Source organism: Lissotriton helveticus, chromosome 4_1 (genome assembly GCF_964261635.1).
Source record: "Lissotriton helveticus chromosome 4_1, aLisHel1.1, whole genome shotgun sequence".
Lineage (NCBI taxonomy): Eukaryota > Metazoa > Chordata > Amphibia > Caudata > Salamandridae > Lissotriton > Lissotriton helveticus.
This window is the reverse complement of record NC_136063.1, coordinates 1,934,049,944-1,934,065,517: the sequence shown is the minus strand read 5'-3', so window position 1 is coordinate 1,934,065,517 and position 15,574 is coordinate 1,934,049,944. Positions and strand designations below refer to the sequence as shown.

Genomic DNA, 15,574 nt, shown 5'->3' with positions numbered 1-15,574 from the left:
ATGAGGTATTACAAGACAGATATGAACTGGCTTGGGGAGACTACTTACTACACCTAGCACTTGTAACGGCCATCCAGGCGCATTGGAAAATGGGACTCAGGGAACCGCCCACCTCCATGGTATGTCAATATGTGGTCCTAGCTGCTGGCACCATCAAGGCCGTTACTTGTCGAGATCGCCGAATGACAAGTGAATGACTGACCCCACTGGTAACGCTCCTGCGGCGGTGGGAAATAGACCTAGGGGATGAAATTGCTGAGAAGGCATGGGCGGAACTGGTGGAACGTGCATGGAAAAGCACTCGGAACGCACACTTCCAGCTGGTACATTTCTTTATTCTTCATCGGGTATATCTTACGCCTAAAAACATTAAACATATTTTAATGTGACCTCAGCAATGTGCCCAGACTGCAGTACTATAGGGGTGGATTTCTGTCACATGCTGTGGAATTGTCCTCAACTTGGCACATTCTGGGAAGAAGTGGTTGCTCTTTTGCATGCTGTTACAGACAGGGACATAGAACCCACCATGGGCCTCTGTTTGCTGCACTGGTTCCCCCATACCTCTAAGAATAAGATAACAAGTACATTTATAGACCTAGGGCTTTTACTGGCGAAAAGGGAAATAACAGCCCACTGGAAGGCCATGAAGGGCCCTAGTTTTCAGAGATTGCGTACTGACTTTCTTAAATGGGAGGAATGCGAGGGAACCACGCAACTGCAACTGGCAACCCACGCAACTGTGACTTGTCATTAAACATTGTTTACAAATCATTGTTACGTCATCAGGGAGGGGGAGGGATAACCGGGAGGGACAGGGCTTGCATCTCATGTTATTTGATACACTGAGGAATGGATAGTTGCAACCACTGTTCCCTTTAAGGTGCGCGCAAGTGGACCTCTCTTAACGTGAGCGTGCACTGCCGTATGTGCAGAGTGCACTCACACAGGACATCCCGGGAGATAGTCGCACCGCTGCTTTAAAAAAGTGAGCGGCACAAAAATCAGTCCCTTCCTGGATGCTGTAATGTGCCGGAGGAGAGTCTGGACTCGGGAGTGCAGGTAAGGCTGGCTTGGGGGCTAGCGGCTGTTGGCAATTGCGGGGTAGATTTTGGGCTTTTGTTTAAGTATTCATGTTAATCACAGCCCCTTGATGAGCTGTGATTAACATGAATACTTAAACAAATGCCCACAACCTTCCCTGCACCGCACTTTACAAACCAAAGACTAGAGCAAGTTAAAAAACACAGCGTGTACTTTCTGGAAGTACACACTGTGTTTTTAAACTTGATCTACTCTTTTGTTTCTAAAGCGCTCTTGTGAGAGAGATTGTGGGCTTTTGTTTAAGTATTCATGTTAATCACAACTCGTGAAGGGGATGTGATTAGCATGAATACTTGAACAAAAGCCCACAACCTTCCCCGCACAGCGCTTTACAAACCATAGAGGAGAGCAAGTAAAAAAATACAGCGTGTACTTTCTGGAAGTACACGCTGTGTTTTTAAACTTGCTCTACTCTTTTGTATGTAAAGCGCGGTTGCGATAGAGATTCTGGGCTTTTGTTTAAGTATTTATGTTAATCACAGCTCATGAAGGGGCTGTGATTAACATGAATACTTAAACAAAAGCCCACAATCTTCCCCACACAGCGCTTTTCAAACGTCAAGCTTTTCTTGCGCTTTGTAGCCCAGAGCAGGCAGAACACCAGCACCAAGGGATCAAAGCCTTTTTATGCAACTTCTTTTCTTTGGCCACTGACTTGTTAGCTTGTCATTGCAAAATAGGAAAGTGGGCAATATTGCTCCAGCTTTCTTAACACTGGTGTATTGCAACACCAACCCTGGGTAAGATGCTTTTGCAAACAAATGTCGACCTTTAAACTTCATGTTACGAGGTGTATGCAGTACTTCACAGTTCACATAGTAGACATAATCAAAATGGCACAAGGTGTAAGGACAGCGAACCAGAGAGCCATATTTTTTTCTTTTTATTTAGAGAGGAAAGGACAGACTGGGGAGAGGTGGTCGAGAGGCAAGAGAGGGTGTTGCAATATAAGACTATGGTGTATTTGATTTCTTAGCAACACTTCACATAGACATTATTTGGTCTGCTTCATGTTGGGTGGGGGACCATTTGTCCTCCACTTCCCTATCTATGTCTCCTCTTGAAACTTTGTCAAAAATAGGACTTTGCTTTGTATAGCTGCTATGATCACTTGTGTGGCATTTTGTTTTTGAAAAGGGGTGGGAGTATTTTTGAATACGATGTCAGTGGTGAGGTAACCTTTTTGGTGCTTGGGTGGGAGGGTTGCCTACAGGGAGGCCCGTTTAGGTTTTTTTCCATATAAAATCCTAGCCCGCGTGCAATCTTGTGTGCAGGTGAGTTGCTAAAGTATTTCAGATTTCATTTTCTTTGTTCACCTGAAAAGGTCTGCCATATACCCTGTCTTCCCCCTCCCTTTGCGGGGAAAGCAATAACCAGCTCCGGTGACCAGAATACTGTTTTCTTGCTAGTGGGTAAAGGCATCTCCAGCTAGCGTGAGCAAATGCGTACAGATTGTGGGGTAGGTCAACATGCCCCTCCCTTTTTAATGTAGACTTGAAAGATTGGTTAGAATTTGTCCCAGAGTTTTCAGATGCTTGTTTTTGAAGATGGTTTTAAGGTCTCTCGGTAATTGGTGATCTGAAATTCATTCCTGGTTGTATTGATGCTCTTTGTAATGGTGCTCTTTAGTTAGTTAGTAAACATCATAGCTGCCGAGTGTGAATTCTACAAAATGATGTATTTGGATGAATTTAGCACTGGTAAAGCACCACTATGCTTAGATAGGGCTGCAAATTCAGATTGGTAGGAGCGTCACAAAAGGCCATTCAGTGTAGTGTGACTGACACACAAAATGGGAAAGATTCGCTAATACGAAGTTATCAAGCCCCTTAGGATGGTAACATGTGGAAATAATCAGTGCACATTCAAAACAAGAGAATGTCCTCAAAAAGGATTTTAAAGTTAGCTGTGATCCATACTGAATGCTCATGTAGTATCCTTACTGAAATACCTGAATGTTATGTAGCACAAGTGGCCATATTCCCATATGAAAATCTAGGGGTGTATGAAGTAGAAGCAGAAGTGTGTGGCATAAGCCTAGACAAAAGGCAGCGGAGCGCTATACTGCAGCAAAAACAAGTACACAGTCAACAGGCCATAGGTGAGGTCACTGGGTTCTAGGAGCAGAAGTATTCTATTACTTCATTAAGATGAAGTGTTCCTTAAAGAGGCAGGCCTTCAACTATTTCCTACATTTGAGCTGTGTTGGGGAAGTCCTAAAGGATATGGGGATGTTGTTCCAGATGCTGGGTACATAGATGGAAAAAGTGAGCTGGCATTTTTCATTTTTTTGTTTACTCTTCTTAGCATCCAGCCTGATGGTGTTCTGGCTTTAGATAAGTCAAGAGTGATCAGGCATGATGAGTTTTTCTGGTAGATAAGCGGTCATGATGCTGTTCTAAATGGTGCAGCTGATTTTGAAAGTGGTGTGGACCGGCAAAGGGGGCCAACAGAGTTCCATAAGGATGGGGGTGATATGATCATATTTCTCTAAGCACTGGATGGGACAGGCTGTGGTGTGTAGGATTCCCTTAAGAGGAGTCTACGTGGAATCTGGGGGAGCAGAAGTAGTGAAATATGTCAAATTCAAGCATGGATTTTATGAATGGACTTTAAGAGAATCATATTTCATTTGTGTTTTACTAAAAAAGGCTTTTTGAATAGAAAGGATTAATCAATAAAATAAGTAGCTTTATGTAATGTTCCTAGCTCACATTTGAAAAGCATTGTATGTTGTAAAGAGTATGCCAGAAAGGTTTTTGGATTAGTAGGTTTGGCGCCGCACATGCGCGTGATCTTGTTAATGGCACATATAGCCATGCTTGCAGCACAAAGAGACCCTCCACTGCCGCACACAGAGGAAAAAAATTAGAAGGAACATTGGTTGCAACCATATGATGTTGAGGGAGACGTTACTACCAGAAACTCTGATTGATGTTAGGATGTCTTGGGAGTTGACAATATATCATGAACAGTGTCTTCCATAACTTCTAATGCATAATCGGATGCAGGAGATTCTCTTCGGAAAGTAATTCTTTTTCATACGATGATGCTGAGTGTACAGATATCTCTGATATAAATTGCATTTGTTTGTCTAAAAAAACAATAAAAATAGATTTTAAAAAATGACTGTATAAACAGATACGCAACTATAGTGTCTAAGTCTAAGTCTATCAAACCACACAAAAAATGCCTACACCATTCTAACTTTATATATGCTTTAAAGAACAAACAAAACTGCTTCTTAGTCTGTTCGGATACCTTTATTTATACCCTTTAGAATTTTCAATTATTTTATGATTTTCTTTCGTTTTCATTTATGAAAAGAAACACTGATACATTCAACAAGATCTATACATATATACAACAATATTTTACATACACATATATACATTCCACATCTACACTAGACCAAATACATCCTACGTGTACTAGTTTCAACTAACAAATAGTTAATCTTTGTGAGTTTTATATTAAAAAAACTGATCAATATACAATATGTTTTTTGTATATTGATCAGTTTTTGTATATATGTGTATGTGTATAGCTTTGCTAAGTCTAAGTCTAAGCATTATTATATGTGTGGTGGAGCCATACAGAGTACAAGGGCTGAGAGCTTGTCAATAAGAGTTCCACAGCTTCACCGAATCCCAAGATGTTTGGTACCAAACATTTCAGATCAATAAGTCCACTCTGATGCCAGTGTTGGATTCATTATTAAATACACTCAGAGGGCACCTCAGAGGTGCCCCTTGAAAACCTAACCAACGGCTAGTGTGTAGCTGACTGGTCTTCACCTGTCTGCCCTTTCCAGAAATGTTTCTGACCCTCTGAGGTAGAAGCCTTGTGCCCTTGTGAGTCAGAAATAAAGCCTGCTCTGGGTAGAGGTGCTTCCCCCCAAGCAGGAACAGCATTTAAGGGTGGTGAGCCTCAAAGGTTTCCTTCCTTTTATTATGCTAGCCAGGGCCTCTCCAGCTACTGAATATGCCCACCCCCTGACCAAGCCCCACTTTTGGCAGCCAAGTTGGAGAGAAAATTAGTAAACAGGAGAGGTGTGTACCCTCTCAGTCAGGACCACTCCTAAAGTGTCCTGATCTGAAGTGACCCCCTCCTTTGAAAATCCTTCATATTGGTTGAGAGGATTTTAGCCAATAGGGTTAGTGGTAGGCCCCCTTCCCAAAGGGAGTGGACACACAAAGGGTGTGTTCACATAAAAGTCTATTAGCTACTACCTGCCAGTACCTGTAACCCCTGAACCTTGATCTTCAGATTCCTGGTGACCTAAAGAAGAAGAAGGACCTAAGAGCTGTGCAGCAGCAAAGACTCCAGACGACAGACAACTTTGCCCCAGCCCTACCAGCCTGTCTGCAGCTGTCGAAGAGACCTGCTCCAAAAAGTGACATCCTACGGGCCCAGCAACCTCCAAAACCATGGGAGGACTACCTGGCTTCGCAAAAGACCAAGAACTCTAGAAGACAGCGCCCTTGTCCACAAAGAAGCCCACAAGAAGAGCCCCAGCACCCTGTTGAACCACCCAACCAAATCTCCAGACCTACCTCTGCACCTGACACCTCTCGCCCAAGTCCAAGGGGCCCACAGTTTCGAAGAAGGTTCCTCAGTGGTCCTGAGCTCAAGTCCAGCCCAGAATGAACTCTCCTGGACTCCACGGTGATGCCTGCAGCCTCAACATGAAGGAACCCCTAACTACGACCGGTAAGGATCTCCTGCCCTCAAAGAACACCCCAGCACCCACATTCCCCAGGCCTTGGGGAGCCAGACCTACGGCGCACATGTGTACCTCAACATTCCAACTTACCTCCAGAGCCACTGGTTCCCTTCCTCTTCAGTCTCCATTGCTTTGCATTGGGCACTCAATGCTGTGTTGGCACTCTGCACCCGGCCGCCTCTGTGCCGCTGAGGGTATGTGTTTAGTGCTGGTCCAAAGCCCCAGAGATTGACCCCCCTACTCTGATTTTACCTACCTGCAACCGGCACCTCTTTGAGTGCCCCCAGTCTCCATTGACTAACATTGGACCCAATGACCGAACTTGACCTCTGCACCTGGTTGCCCCAGTGACGCTGGTGGTGCAGTATCTACAATTACCTGACCCTTGCCCAGTGTTGGTCCTAAAACCCAAAGACTGAATTTGTAATTACCTGTGAAATTGCATTTTTGTTTTCCTTCCATAGTTGAACATTGAACTGCTCGAAAAATGCAGTGCCCACTTTTTATACTCAAAAACTGTGATGTTACAAAAAGTATTTTACTTCAACAAAATATCTTTGGTTCTCAGTAATAAACATAAAAAGTAATATTTTTACAAACAATTGGTCTTGGATTAAGTCATTGTTTGTGTGCAATCATTTCTTACCTGAGTGAGTACAATGCATTGAGGGATAAAAATCTAATTTCCTCTATAGTAGTAGTATTAGTTATTTATGTATCTTTGTTAGCATGATGTATCTATATATTCTTAATGATTTATTTTACATAAGGTCTAATTAAATCCGTTCTTAGCTAGGTTGGTAAGGGTACACTGCTTATATTATTAGAGGATTGCGGTGAGTAGGCGGCTGCCTGACCTCGCCAACATCAGGGCCGGACTGGGAACCACAACTGGCCCTGGCAAAGTGCTTGGGCGACCCCCCTCTCCACTCGGGGGCGTTGGAGGTGCCGCCGAGCTCTTTGCCGGGACGGTTTTTGGATGATTTTGGTACAGGGCCGATAAGCGGCCCTGTAACCAAAACGGCCCTAGGGGCCCAAAACCGGCCCCCAACGGTGCGGCGCACCGGGGGATTGCCCGGTGCCCGCTATGGCCAGTCCAGGCCTGGCCAACATCCACTGAGACTAAACTCTTGTTGTTCATTTTAGAATTTAGCAGCGTTTTGATGAACTTCTTTTTAAAACTGAGTAGCGATTTTTTTAAACTGAGTAGCAATTTTAAAACTGTGAATATTGCCTAAATTGCACATTCAAACTATTGTACCTCATTTGGCTCCCGCCTCCGTCCCCGCAGCTGTGTGCAGTTCGTGTGGAGGGCGTGGAGACCGGGCACTGGAACGCGCAGGGCGTTCCCGGCAGCAGAGGGGGCAGAGCTGATTGCGAGCTTCGCTCACTACTAAAGCCAAGGATTCCACGCTGCTCTCAGAGGATTGCGGTGAGTAGGCGGCTGCCTGACCTCACCAGCATCCACTGAGACTAAACTCTTGTTGTTCATTTTAGAATTTAACAGCTTTTTGATGAACTTCTTTTTAAAACTGAGTAGCGATTTTTATAAACTGAGTAGCAATTTTAAAACTGTGAATATTGCCAAAATTGCACATTCAAACTATTGTACCTCATTTGGCTCCCGCCTCGGTCCCTGCAGCTGTTTCTGTGGAGGGAGTGGAGACCGGGCACTGGAACGCGCAGGGCGTTCCCGGCTGCAGAGTGGGCGGAGCTGATTGCGAGCTTCGCTCACTACTAAACTATAAAACCCTATGTGTCGAAGGCGCGCCAAAGGCAAACCCGTCTGCGCCCGTCCGCGCCTGTGTCGCGTCCAGCGCCAGCCACTCTGCCCAAATCCACCCTACAGAGTGCCGTAGGTGGACCAGAAAGAGTCTTCTTGAACTTAGACCCACTATAGAAGGCAACCACACCAGGTGCAACCCTGCACTACTTAATGAACGGTTTACTTGTACAGATTGCTCCTTTTCCCTTGTTCCCCCTTCGTCACGCCCACGTTGGGACATCAGAGATGGACCTTGCCCTCCACCCCCACGCGAACTTAAAGCATGTCTACTCAACTGCCGGTCCTTGCCTAAACATGCAAGGGACATCTGGCTTTCCCTTACGTCTAACGCCTGGAATCTGATGTTTCTCATGGAAACATGGACTAAAGATGCCTCTAACCCCGACATTTCTTTGGCTGTCCCCCCAGACTACCAATTTGCTGGGTTCAATAGACCTGGATCAAAAATTGGAGGAGGCATAGCTATCATTCTCAGAGCCCATCGGAAGATATCCTCCATGAAATTAGTTAAACTTGGATCCATCGAAGCTATGTACTTCAGCATTTCCGAGGCCTCTCTTCTTATCTGTGCAAGAGTGCTGATTTATAATCCACCCAATACCCCCCCTACCCATACTACGCATCTACTTACGACCGTAGCTGATCTCTCCTTAAAACACCCCCACTTTACTGTTCTTGGTGACTTCAATCTACACATAGACGACAACAACTGTGCAAAAGCTTGTTCCCTAGTAGAAACTATGGCGGGTATTAATCTCATCCAGAAAGTTCAGGGCACCACCCATATAGCGGGCCATACCCTAGATCTCGAACCTACCAGGCCTCTCCACCTTCGCCCCCCTCCCTCTGACATGGTCGGGCCACTTTATCATCCTTTTTAACTTTAAAATTGTCCCTACCACGGCCCCCATGTGCAGGACAGAGAAAGTAGGAAAAAAATGGTTCAAAGTAACGCGGGAAGCGCTTGAACCTGCACTAGCCGAGCTCAAATGGCAACCCTCCAAAGACATAAATATCGATGTAGCGAACCTTAACCAATACTTAACCACGGCCATTGAGAGCATCGCCCCCTTAACCACTCTATCTTCGGCCAGAACTAAGCCTTCAGCACCCTGGTTTTCCCAGTCGTTACGGGAAGAAAAAAGTAAATGTAAAAGGTTAGAAGGCCTCTGGCGCCGCGCCTACGATCCAGCGGCCAAAACAACGTATAGAGTGCGCTAAAAAAAAATCATACAACTAAACAAAGCATCATGAGAGAATATTTTGCATGCACAATTACATCCTCAGACAACTCAGCAAGGGTGCTCTTTCAGATTGTTAAAGACTTCACCAACCCTGCGGCCCTCACACACCTGATAGAGCCCTGCCAAGAGCTCTGCGATGGACTGTCGGATTTCTTTCACGAGAAAGTCACTAACATCTTTGCCTCTTTTGATGTGGCAAATAAATCTGACACAGAGGCTGTACCCCCCAATCCTTCGCCTACCAGAGACATGAGGCTGCGGGGGTTCAAACCTATCTCTTTGGACGTGGCGTTGAGAAAAATACAGCTATGTAAATCGGGTTCGCCACTAGATCCCAAGCCCGCCCAGGTGTTCACAGCAGTGGCACCAGCGATTGTACAACCCCTGGCTACACTATGGAACGCCTCCCTCTTATCGGATCAGTTCCCGGAGACATGGAAACAGGCCATTCTCATCCCCCTCTTGAAAAAACTTGAGTCCGATCCAGCTGTGTTCAGCAACTATCGCCCAATATCTTTGCTCCCCAAACCAGCTAAAATCCTGGAAAAAATTGTCCAAGAACAACTTTCCGACTATTTAGAGTCGAATGAACTCCTACACGACTCACAATCCGGATTCAGGACCAGGTATAGCATTGAGACAGCATTATTGGAGGTCAAGGAGACCATGCGGGAGAGCGTGGACAGGGGAGAGGTAGCCATGCTTGTGCTCCTCGACCTGTCCGCAGCTTTCAACATGGTCTCCCACTCCATTCTGTTGGACAGGCTCCTAGAGTTGGGGATCTGTGATACCCCGCTGGCCTGGATTACCTCCTTCTTGACGGACCGCACACAACACGTCTGGTGCCGACCATTCTGGTCCAAAGATAAAAAACCACTCGGCTGTGGCGTGCCACAAGGATCTGCTCCTAGTCCTCTTTTTTTTTAATGTTTATCTCGCACCCCTGGCAAAGGTGATAGAGACTTTTGGGGTTAGAGTGGTCTCTTACGCTGACGATACTCAGCTCATTTTTTCCTTCGGAGACCACTCGCCTCTTGGATTAGAAAATTTTAAAACTTGCCTATCCAATATCCAATATCGTAGCTTGGATGACTCTGAACACGCTAAAACTCAACAACGATAAAACGGAGGTGTTGTTCTTTATTCAAGCGACCCCCTTGTTACCCGCCACCTGATGGCCAGCGGAACTGAATCCTCCACCTTCCCCGGTTAATGTGGCACGCAATCTCGGGGTCCAAATTGATAGCGAACTATCCTATAAAACCCAGATCCTGAAAGTTACCTCTGCTTGCTTTGGCAAACTTCACATGATAAGAAAGATCTCCCCCTTCATCCCCACTGAATCACTGAAGACAGTGACGCACGCCCTTGTTCCCTCACACTTGGACTATGCTAACAATCTGTATGTAGGACTTCCAGCCTACCTCCTCCACAGACTGCAGATCGTGCAGAACGCTGCAGCCAGGCTGATTTGTAAGGTCCCCTACCGGCATTCCATTTCATTTTATTTAGGGAAGCTTCACTGGCTCCCTATCACTGCGCACATCAAATTTAAGGCCCTTGTACTTGTCTTCAGGGCTCTGAATGGAAAAGGCCCCAGATACCTCAGACACAGGCTGAAGATAGTCCAATCGTCACGTGCTCTTAGATCAAACCACCTGCGTCTCCTGCTCCCTCCCAGATTCTGCCTAGCAAGAAAGGGTGGTAGAGCATTTGCGGTGGTGGTATCTAAACTTTGGAATTCCCTACCTATCAGTATTCGTCTTATTGACACCGAATCACAATTCAGGGGCAAACTGAAGACATTTCTATTTTCCAGCTACTAAATTCTGGGTTCCTCCCGTTTGCAGTCCTCAGCGCCGGGACACCCCCGTTGGGGGTAGCCGCGCGCTCAATAAATGTCATAAATAATAAATTAATTATCGAGTAAGCCGAGAACCACACAGACACCATCTTTGCCTTGTCTGTGTCAGACCTGAGCAGTGATCACGTCGTACTCTCCAATAGTCGTTAGGCCCTGTTTAGTTGAGTTACTGAGAGCAGCTGAATGCAGACTATTCTTCCTCTGTCCTGGGACTCAAGGTCCCATCTGGCTTTGGGTGCGATAAGCGATAAGCGCATTCCTGGAGGCGCCGTGCCTGCACTCCCGGACACCGGAACGAAAGGGAGTCACCGTTCCTGACCTTCCCCAATAATAGCTAAGCAGAGTTTCGAACTAATCATGTGTGCCATATATGGTCTTTCCTCGAGGCCCAAGAGCCAAGTAGTAGCTTTCCATTTACGGTGACTTCATGTGATGAACTGAAAGTATATATGTGCTGTATTGACTATGAGTCTTCAGTCTTCTCCGCGCACCTGATGGGTGAGGATGGGAGAGGCTCCTTTATAGAGCATTTTGTATAATAAACGATTGAACTTTCTTCACTGCCAACTGACTGGTTATTTGGTAATTGGTACTAGGGCTATTGGTAGGTATAGCTCCTTATGTTATTTTTTATGGTATGTCAGTTGGCGACTCTGGTGGGACTCCGCGTTTGGGGTCGTCCTCCCGTAACCGGGTAAAGAAGGACAAAGGAAAGGGGAGCTCTGGTCGAGGGGGTGGACTGACCAGCAATCCTGACTTACTCCCCTCTCACGACCAGGGAGCCCCAGCTGCTAGTGACCCTTCGCCAGAGTCCTAAGGGCGTAACCCAGGAGCTGACCGTGTTGGTCTTTAGGAGTTGGCAGTGGAGAATACGCAATTGTGCCTGTGTGCACCAGGTGAGTAAATTGATTTTGGTATTCTGGAACGCTCTGTTGAGCGGCGCTTTGAAGCAGTTACCTGTATTGGATTTGGTGGTCGGTGTACCACAGAGAACTTTGGGGGTCTGACGGGGCAGCATTGTGGCTGCACGAGCAGATGCTCCACAGACTTGTTTGGTGAATAAATAGAGACATCGATCAGACGCCTTGGTGTGGCACGTGTGGTGCGTATCCGGCCGGACTGCTCTCAGAAAAGCCTGTGGTTTTACCTGGGTAGCCTAAGGAGATATCTGAAGCGACACTGAGGTATCAGGCTTAGTCAGAATAGTCCTGAGGGTGAACCAGGAAGATCCCGGGATGGTCTGTAGGTCGGTCTGTGGTTAATCCCTGTCCGATGGTCTCTTGGTAGTCTCTGGACTGCCTGATTTTGGTATCTGTTGGTCTGGTAATCTGAGTTTACTAGTTCTCCATGAACGGGAGTCGACGTGCTCCGTTCTTTGGTTTTGGAAAGGACATGTCGGTTTGAATTTTATCTTTGGAATATTCATGTATGTATTGTTTTGTTTATATTTTTTTTATATCAAATAGTGAATGGAATGATGAGAATGAGTGAACATGGCCATGTTTGAAAGATTGCTTTTCTGAATGAGAGTGAATTGTCAGTGAATAAGGATGTCGTGTTTTAGTAAACGGTGTTACGGATGTTGTTGCCGTCGAAAAGGCACGCGATTGGATGAAAGTCAGCCTGCCCCGCCAGAGGGTAGCCCGAGCTATGACATGTATGTTAAACATGGTATTTCACCTATTTTGTTTAATGCGCTGTGGCTTGAATACACGAAAGATAATGTGGAACTGCAATGGCCCTTAACCGGTTCTTTTGATGAGAAAAAAAAAATTATTTACAGGATCGATTATTTGCAAAGCGTAGTCGACAGGCAATGTTCGATTCTTTAAATATGTGGCAAAAGGAAGCAAAGCGTAGACGCATTAGGGAGGAGAAGTTATGTAAAATAAAAGGAGGTCAGACCATTACACAGAAAGCTATAGCTTATGATAAAGACCAGACTGAGAAAAATGTTGATTGCGCAAATAGACAATTCAGGTTACAGGTGGATAAAAGCTACATAACTAGGATTGAGCTCGAGGACGAGATAGAGGATTTATTAGATGTGCGTCCACCTCCCCCTTGTGCTCCCCAACGCATATATCCCGCGGTCCATCTGACTACAGCCTCGGCTCCAGTCGCTCCGGCACCCGTTGTATTTACTTCCCCCGCCCCTTTGGGATCTCCTCATGTTCTGTCCCCCTCAGCGTTTAGAACAGCTACTCTAGTATCCCCCAGCGCCAAGAAACCGCCTGGTGAATGCGCGCTTTATAAATTCTTTTAAATTCAAATTCAAATTCTAATGCCTGATGCGTTGCCGTCACCTACCATGTCCACAGTTGTTGTGTCTTCCCCGACTCCAGCTTGGGCTTCTCAGTCATCGAGCACAACCCCCACCCTCGCTGACCCAACTCCCTCTCGTGTTCCAGGAAATCTTGACGCACGACGGTTGTATACTTGATCGGCAGTAGGCCTAGAAGAGAAACAGACGATTGCAAATCAGGCATCTCAATGGATACGGAACACTGTTTATACTTTCACTCATATATGGAGTACCCTTAGAGACTATGAGCCTGTCATGCAGCAACACGCTCTGGAGCATATGGCCAACCGTCTTATCTCCTTATGGGAACAGTGTTTCCCAGATGGGAGGGCCCCTCAAGTGTTGTATGATATTTTGGATCGGGCTCATAAGTTTGTGTTAGGATTGGAAGATGTATACAGGAATGTCGAGATTTTATTGAAATATCGCGAGAGGTTGCACTTGAAATGTCCAAATTGGGACTCTCAGCATCCTATGCGGGAAGTCCATCCTATTTATCATCCCGAAATACCAGAGCAAAGAAATGATCAGGATCAAATAACTAGAGCACGCGTGGAGGCGCGATTTCAGGAGCAATGGGTCTATACCCCTTGGAAGAGGAGTAAGGTCCTTTCCCTGAAGTCGCAACTTCCCGACCCCCGTAAAAATCCTACTGCTTACTATAAAGAGCTCACCGAGGCAGACTCTTCAGCTGTCATGACCCTGGCTGACATAGAGTTATTTTTAGGGTTACTAGTCCCCGTTCACGTGTGGCATCAGGTGCATGATCAGGATCATGCCACTGAGTTCGGAGGGACTTGGGAACAGCTTAAGGAATGGGACAAGGCCGGAAGCCCGATGACAAACCTAAACCTGAAATTCTGGCTTTGCCGGGTCGGATTATTACCTATATGCACTCCTTAATTCTGCCTCGAAGGGTAGATTGGGATAAATTGACGGCGTGTTAACAGAAAAAGGACAAGAGTGTTTTGGATTTCTTCACTAGATTCGAAGGGGTGTTTATTGACTTTAGTGGTCAGTTACCTGAGATCTCTGCACGGCTACAAGCTGCTGAGAGTACTTCCAGACCTTCGGTTATACTGAGTATGGCTCTGTATTATGAACATAGGAAAAATTAGAGTAAGTATAAGTTAGAAAAGAAAGCAAAGGATCTTAAGACACGGGTATTGTTACAGCAAGTAATCAGGAGACGGGGCAGAGACAGAGGCGGTAGAGGGTTCGTCCCGAGGGGGGGGGGGGGGCAGGAACTGGACGAGGCGGAGTTCCAGCTGTTGCATTGGAAGTAAACCAATGTGCTCACTTTAAACAGGAAGGGCATTGGTGAGCTCAGTGTCCATTGTTGTTAGCTCAGAACGGGGCAGTGAGAGGAAGAGGGAGAGGTCGAGGTGGTGTGGATCGAAGTGATATGCGAAGAGAGGAAGCCGTTCATGGTGAGTCGGAAAAAAATAACTTTGTCAATCCGAGAGGGAAGCAGTATTACAACGAAGATTGTGTGACTGATGGGACCGATGGGTATACTTACACATAGGACAGCCACGGACAGAGTGGGGGCCAGGTGTCAGTACCCGTTGATCAGCGAGGGCCTTATGTGAGGGGGTGATTAATGGGGACTTCTGAAAACTTTCTAGTGGAAACGGGTGCAATGAATAGTTCTTTTGCTCGTTCGCTGGTCCCAGGGGCTGCTCTGTCCGGGCAGAATAATGTTTTGGTGGGATTTTCTGGAATCCCGTTGGTGAGCCCCATTTCTAAACCTATCCCGTTTACCATAGGTCCGGTTACAGTAGACTCTCCGTTCTTGTTAACATCCCAAAGCGAAAAAAATCTATTGGGGTTGGATTTGCTAAAGAAATTGCATGCAGAGATTCATTGTTCCCTGTTGGTGTGCATTTGACCATACAATCTCCTGGTGAACATACACTGCAATGTTTTGCTAAAAATGAACCCCTCCCTCCGGAGCTCGCTGCTATCCCATCGACCCTGTGGGCGACTGGGGATACAGATGTCGGTCTCTTGAAGATTCCGCCTGTTTCCATGACTTTGAAACCAAATGCTCGTTTACCGCGTATACCTCAGTACAAAATTTCACCGGCTGGTGAAAGAGCTCTGCTCGCTATTATCCAGGACTTGATTGACAGGGGGGTAGTGGAAGAAACAGCTGCCAACATATGCAATAGTCCTATTATGCTGATTTTGAAAAAGGCCCCCGTTGGAAGTGATTCAATTATGTTGATACTTACCGTTTTATAATTGATTTGAGAGAAATTAACAAGATAGTGGTGCCATAGTACCCTGTAGTTTCTAACATCACTACTATCCTCACTATGATCCCTCCTACTGCCAAGTACTTCTAAATTATCGATCTGAAGAATGCTTTCTTTAGCATTCCGATGCATCCTGATAGCCGTCATATTGTCGGCTTCTCCTTATCTGGGCGCAGCTTCCGGTTTTGTCGCGCTCCCCAGGGGTACACTGAGAGTCCTAGCATTTATAGTCAGGCTTTGAAAGCAATATTCGATGAATTGATCTTGCCCCCTGGTAATGTGCT

The 15,574-nt window shown here is 46.1% G+C and overlaps 1 long non-coding RNA gene across 1 annotated transcript in view; it reads right to left on the bottom strand.

Moving 5' to 3' along the window:
- Positions 1-15,574, bottom strand: part of LOC144827754 (uncharacterized) — a 162,979-nt gene that overhangs the window by 135,360 nt on the left and 12,045 nt on the right. The window contains exon 2 of the long non-coding RNA XR_013610347.1: positions 13,035-13,179. This is a non-coding gene — a long non-coding RNA (uncharacterized LOC144827754). The remainder of the gene's footprint in view (positions 1-13,034; positions 13,180-15,574) is intronic.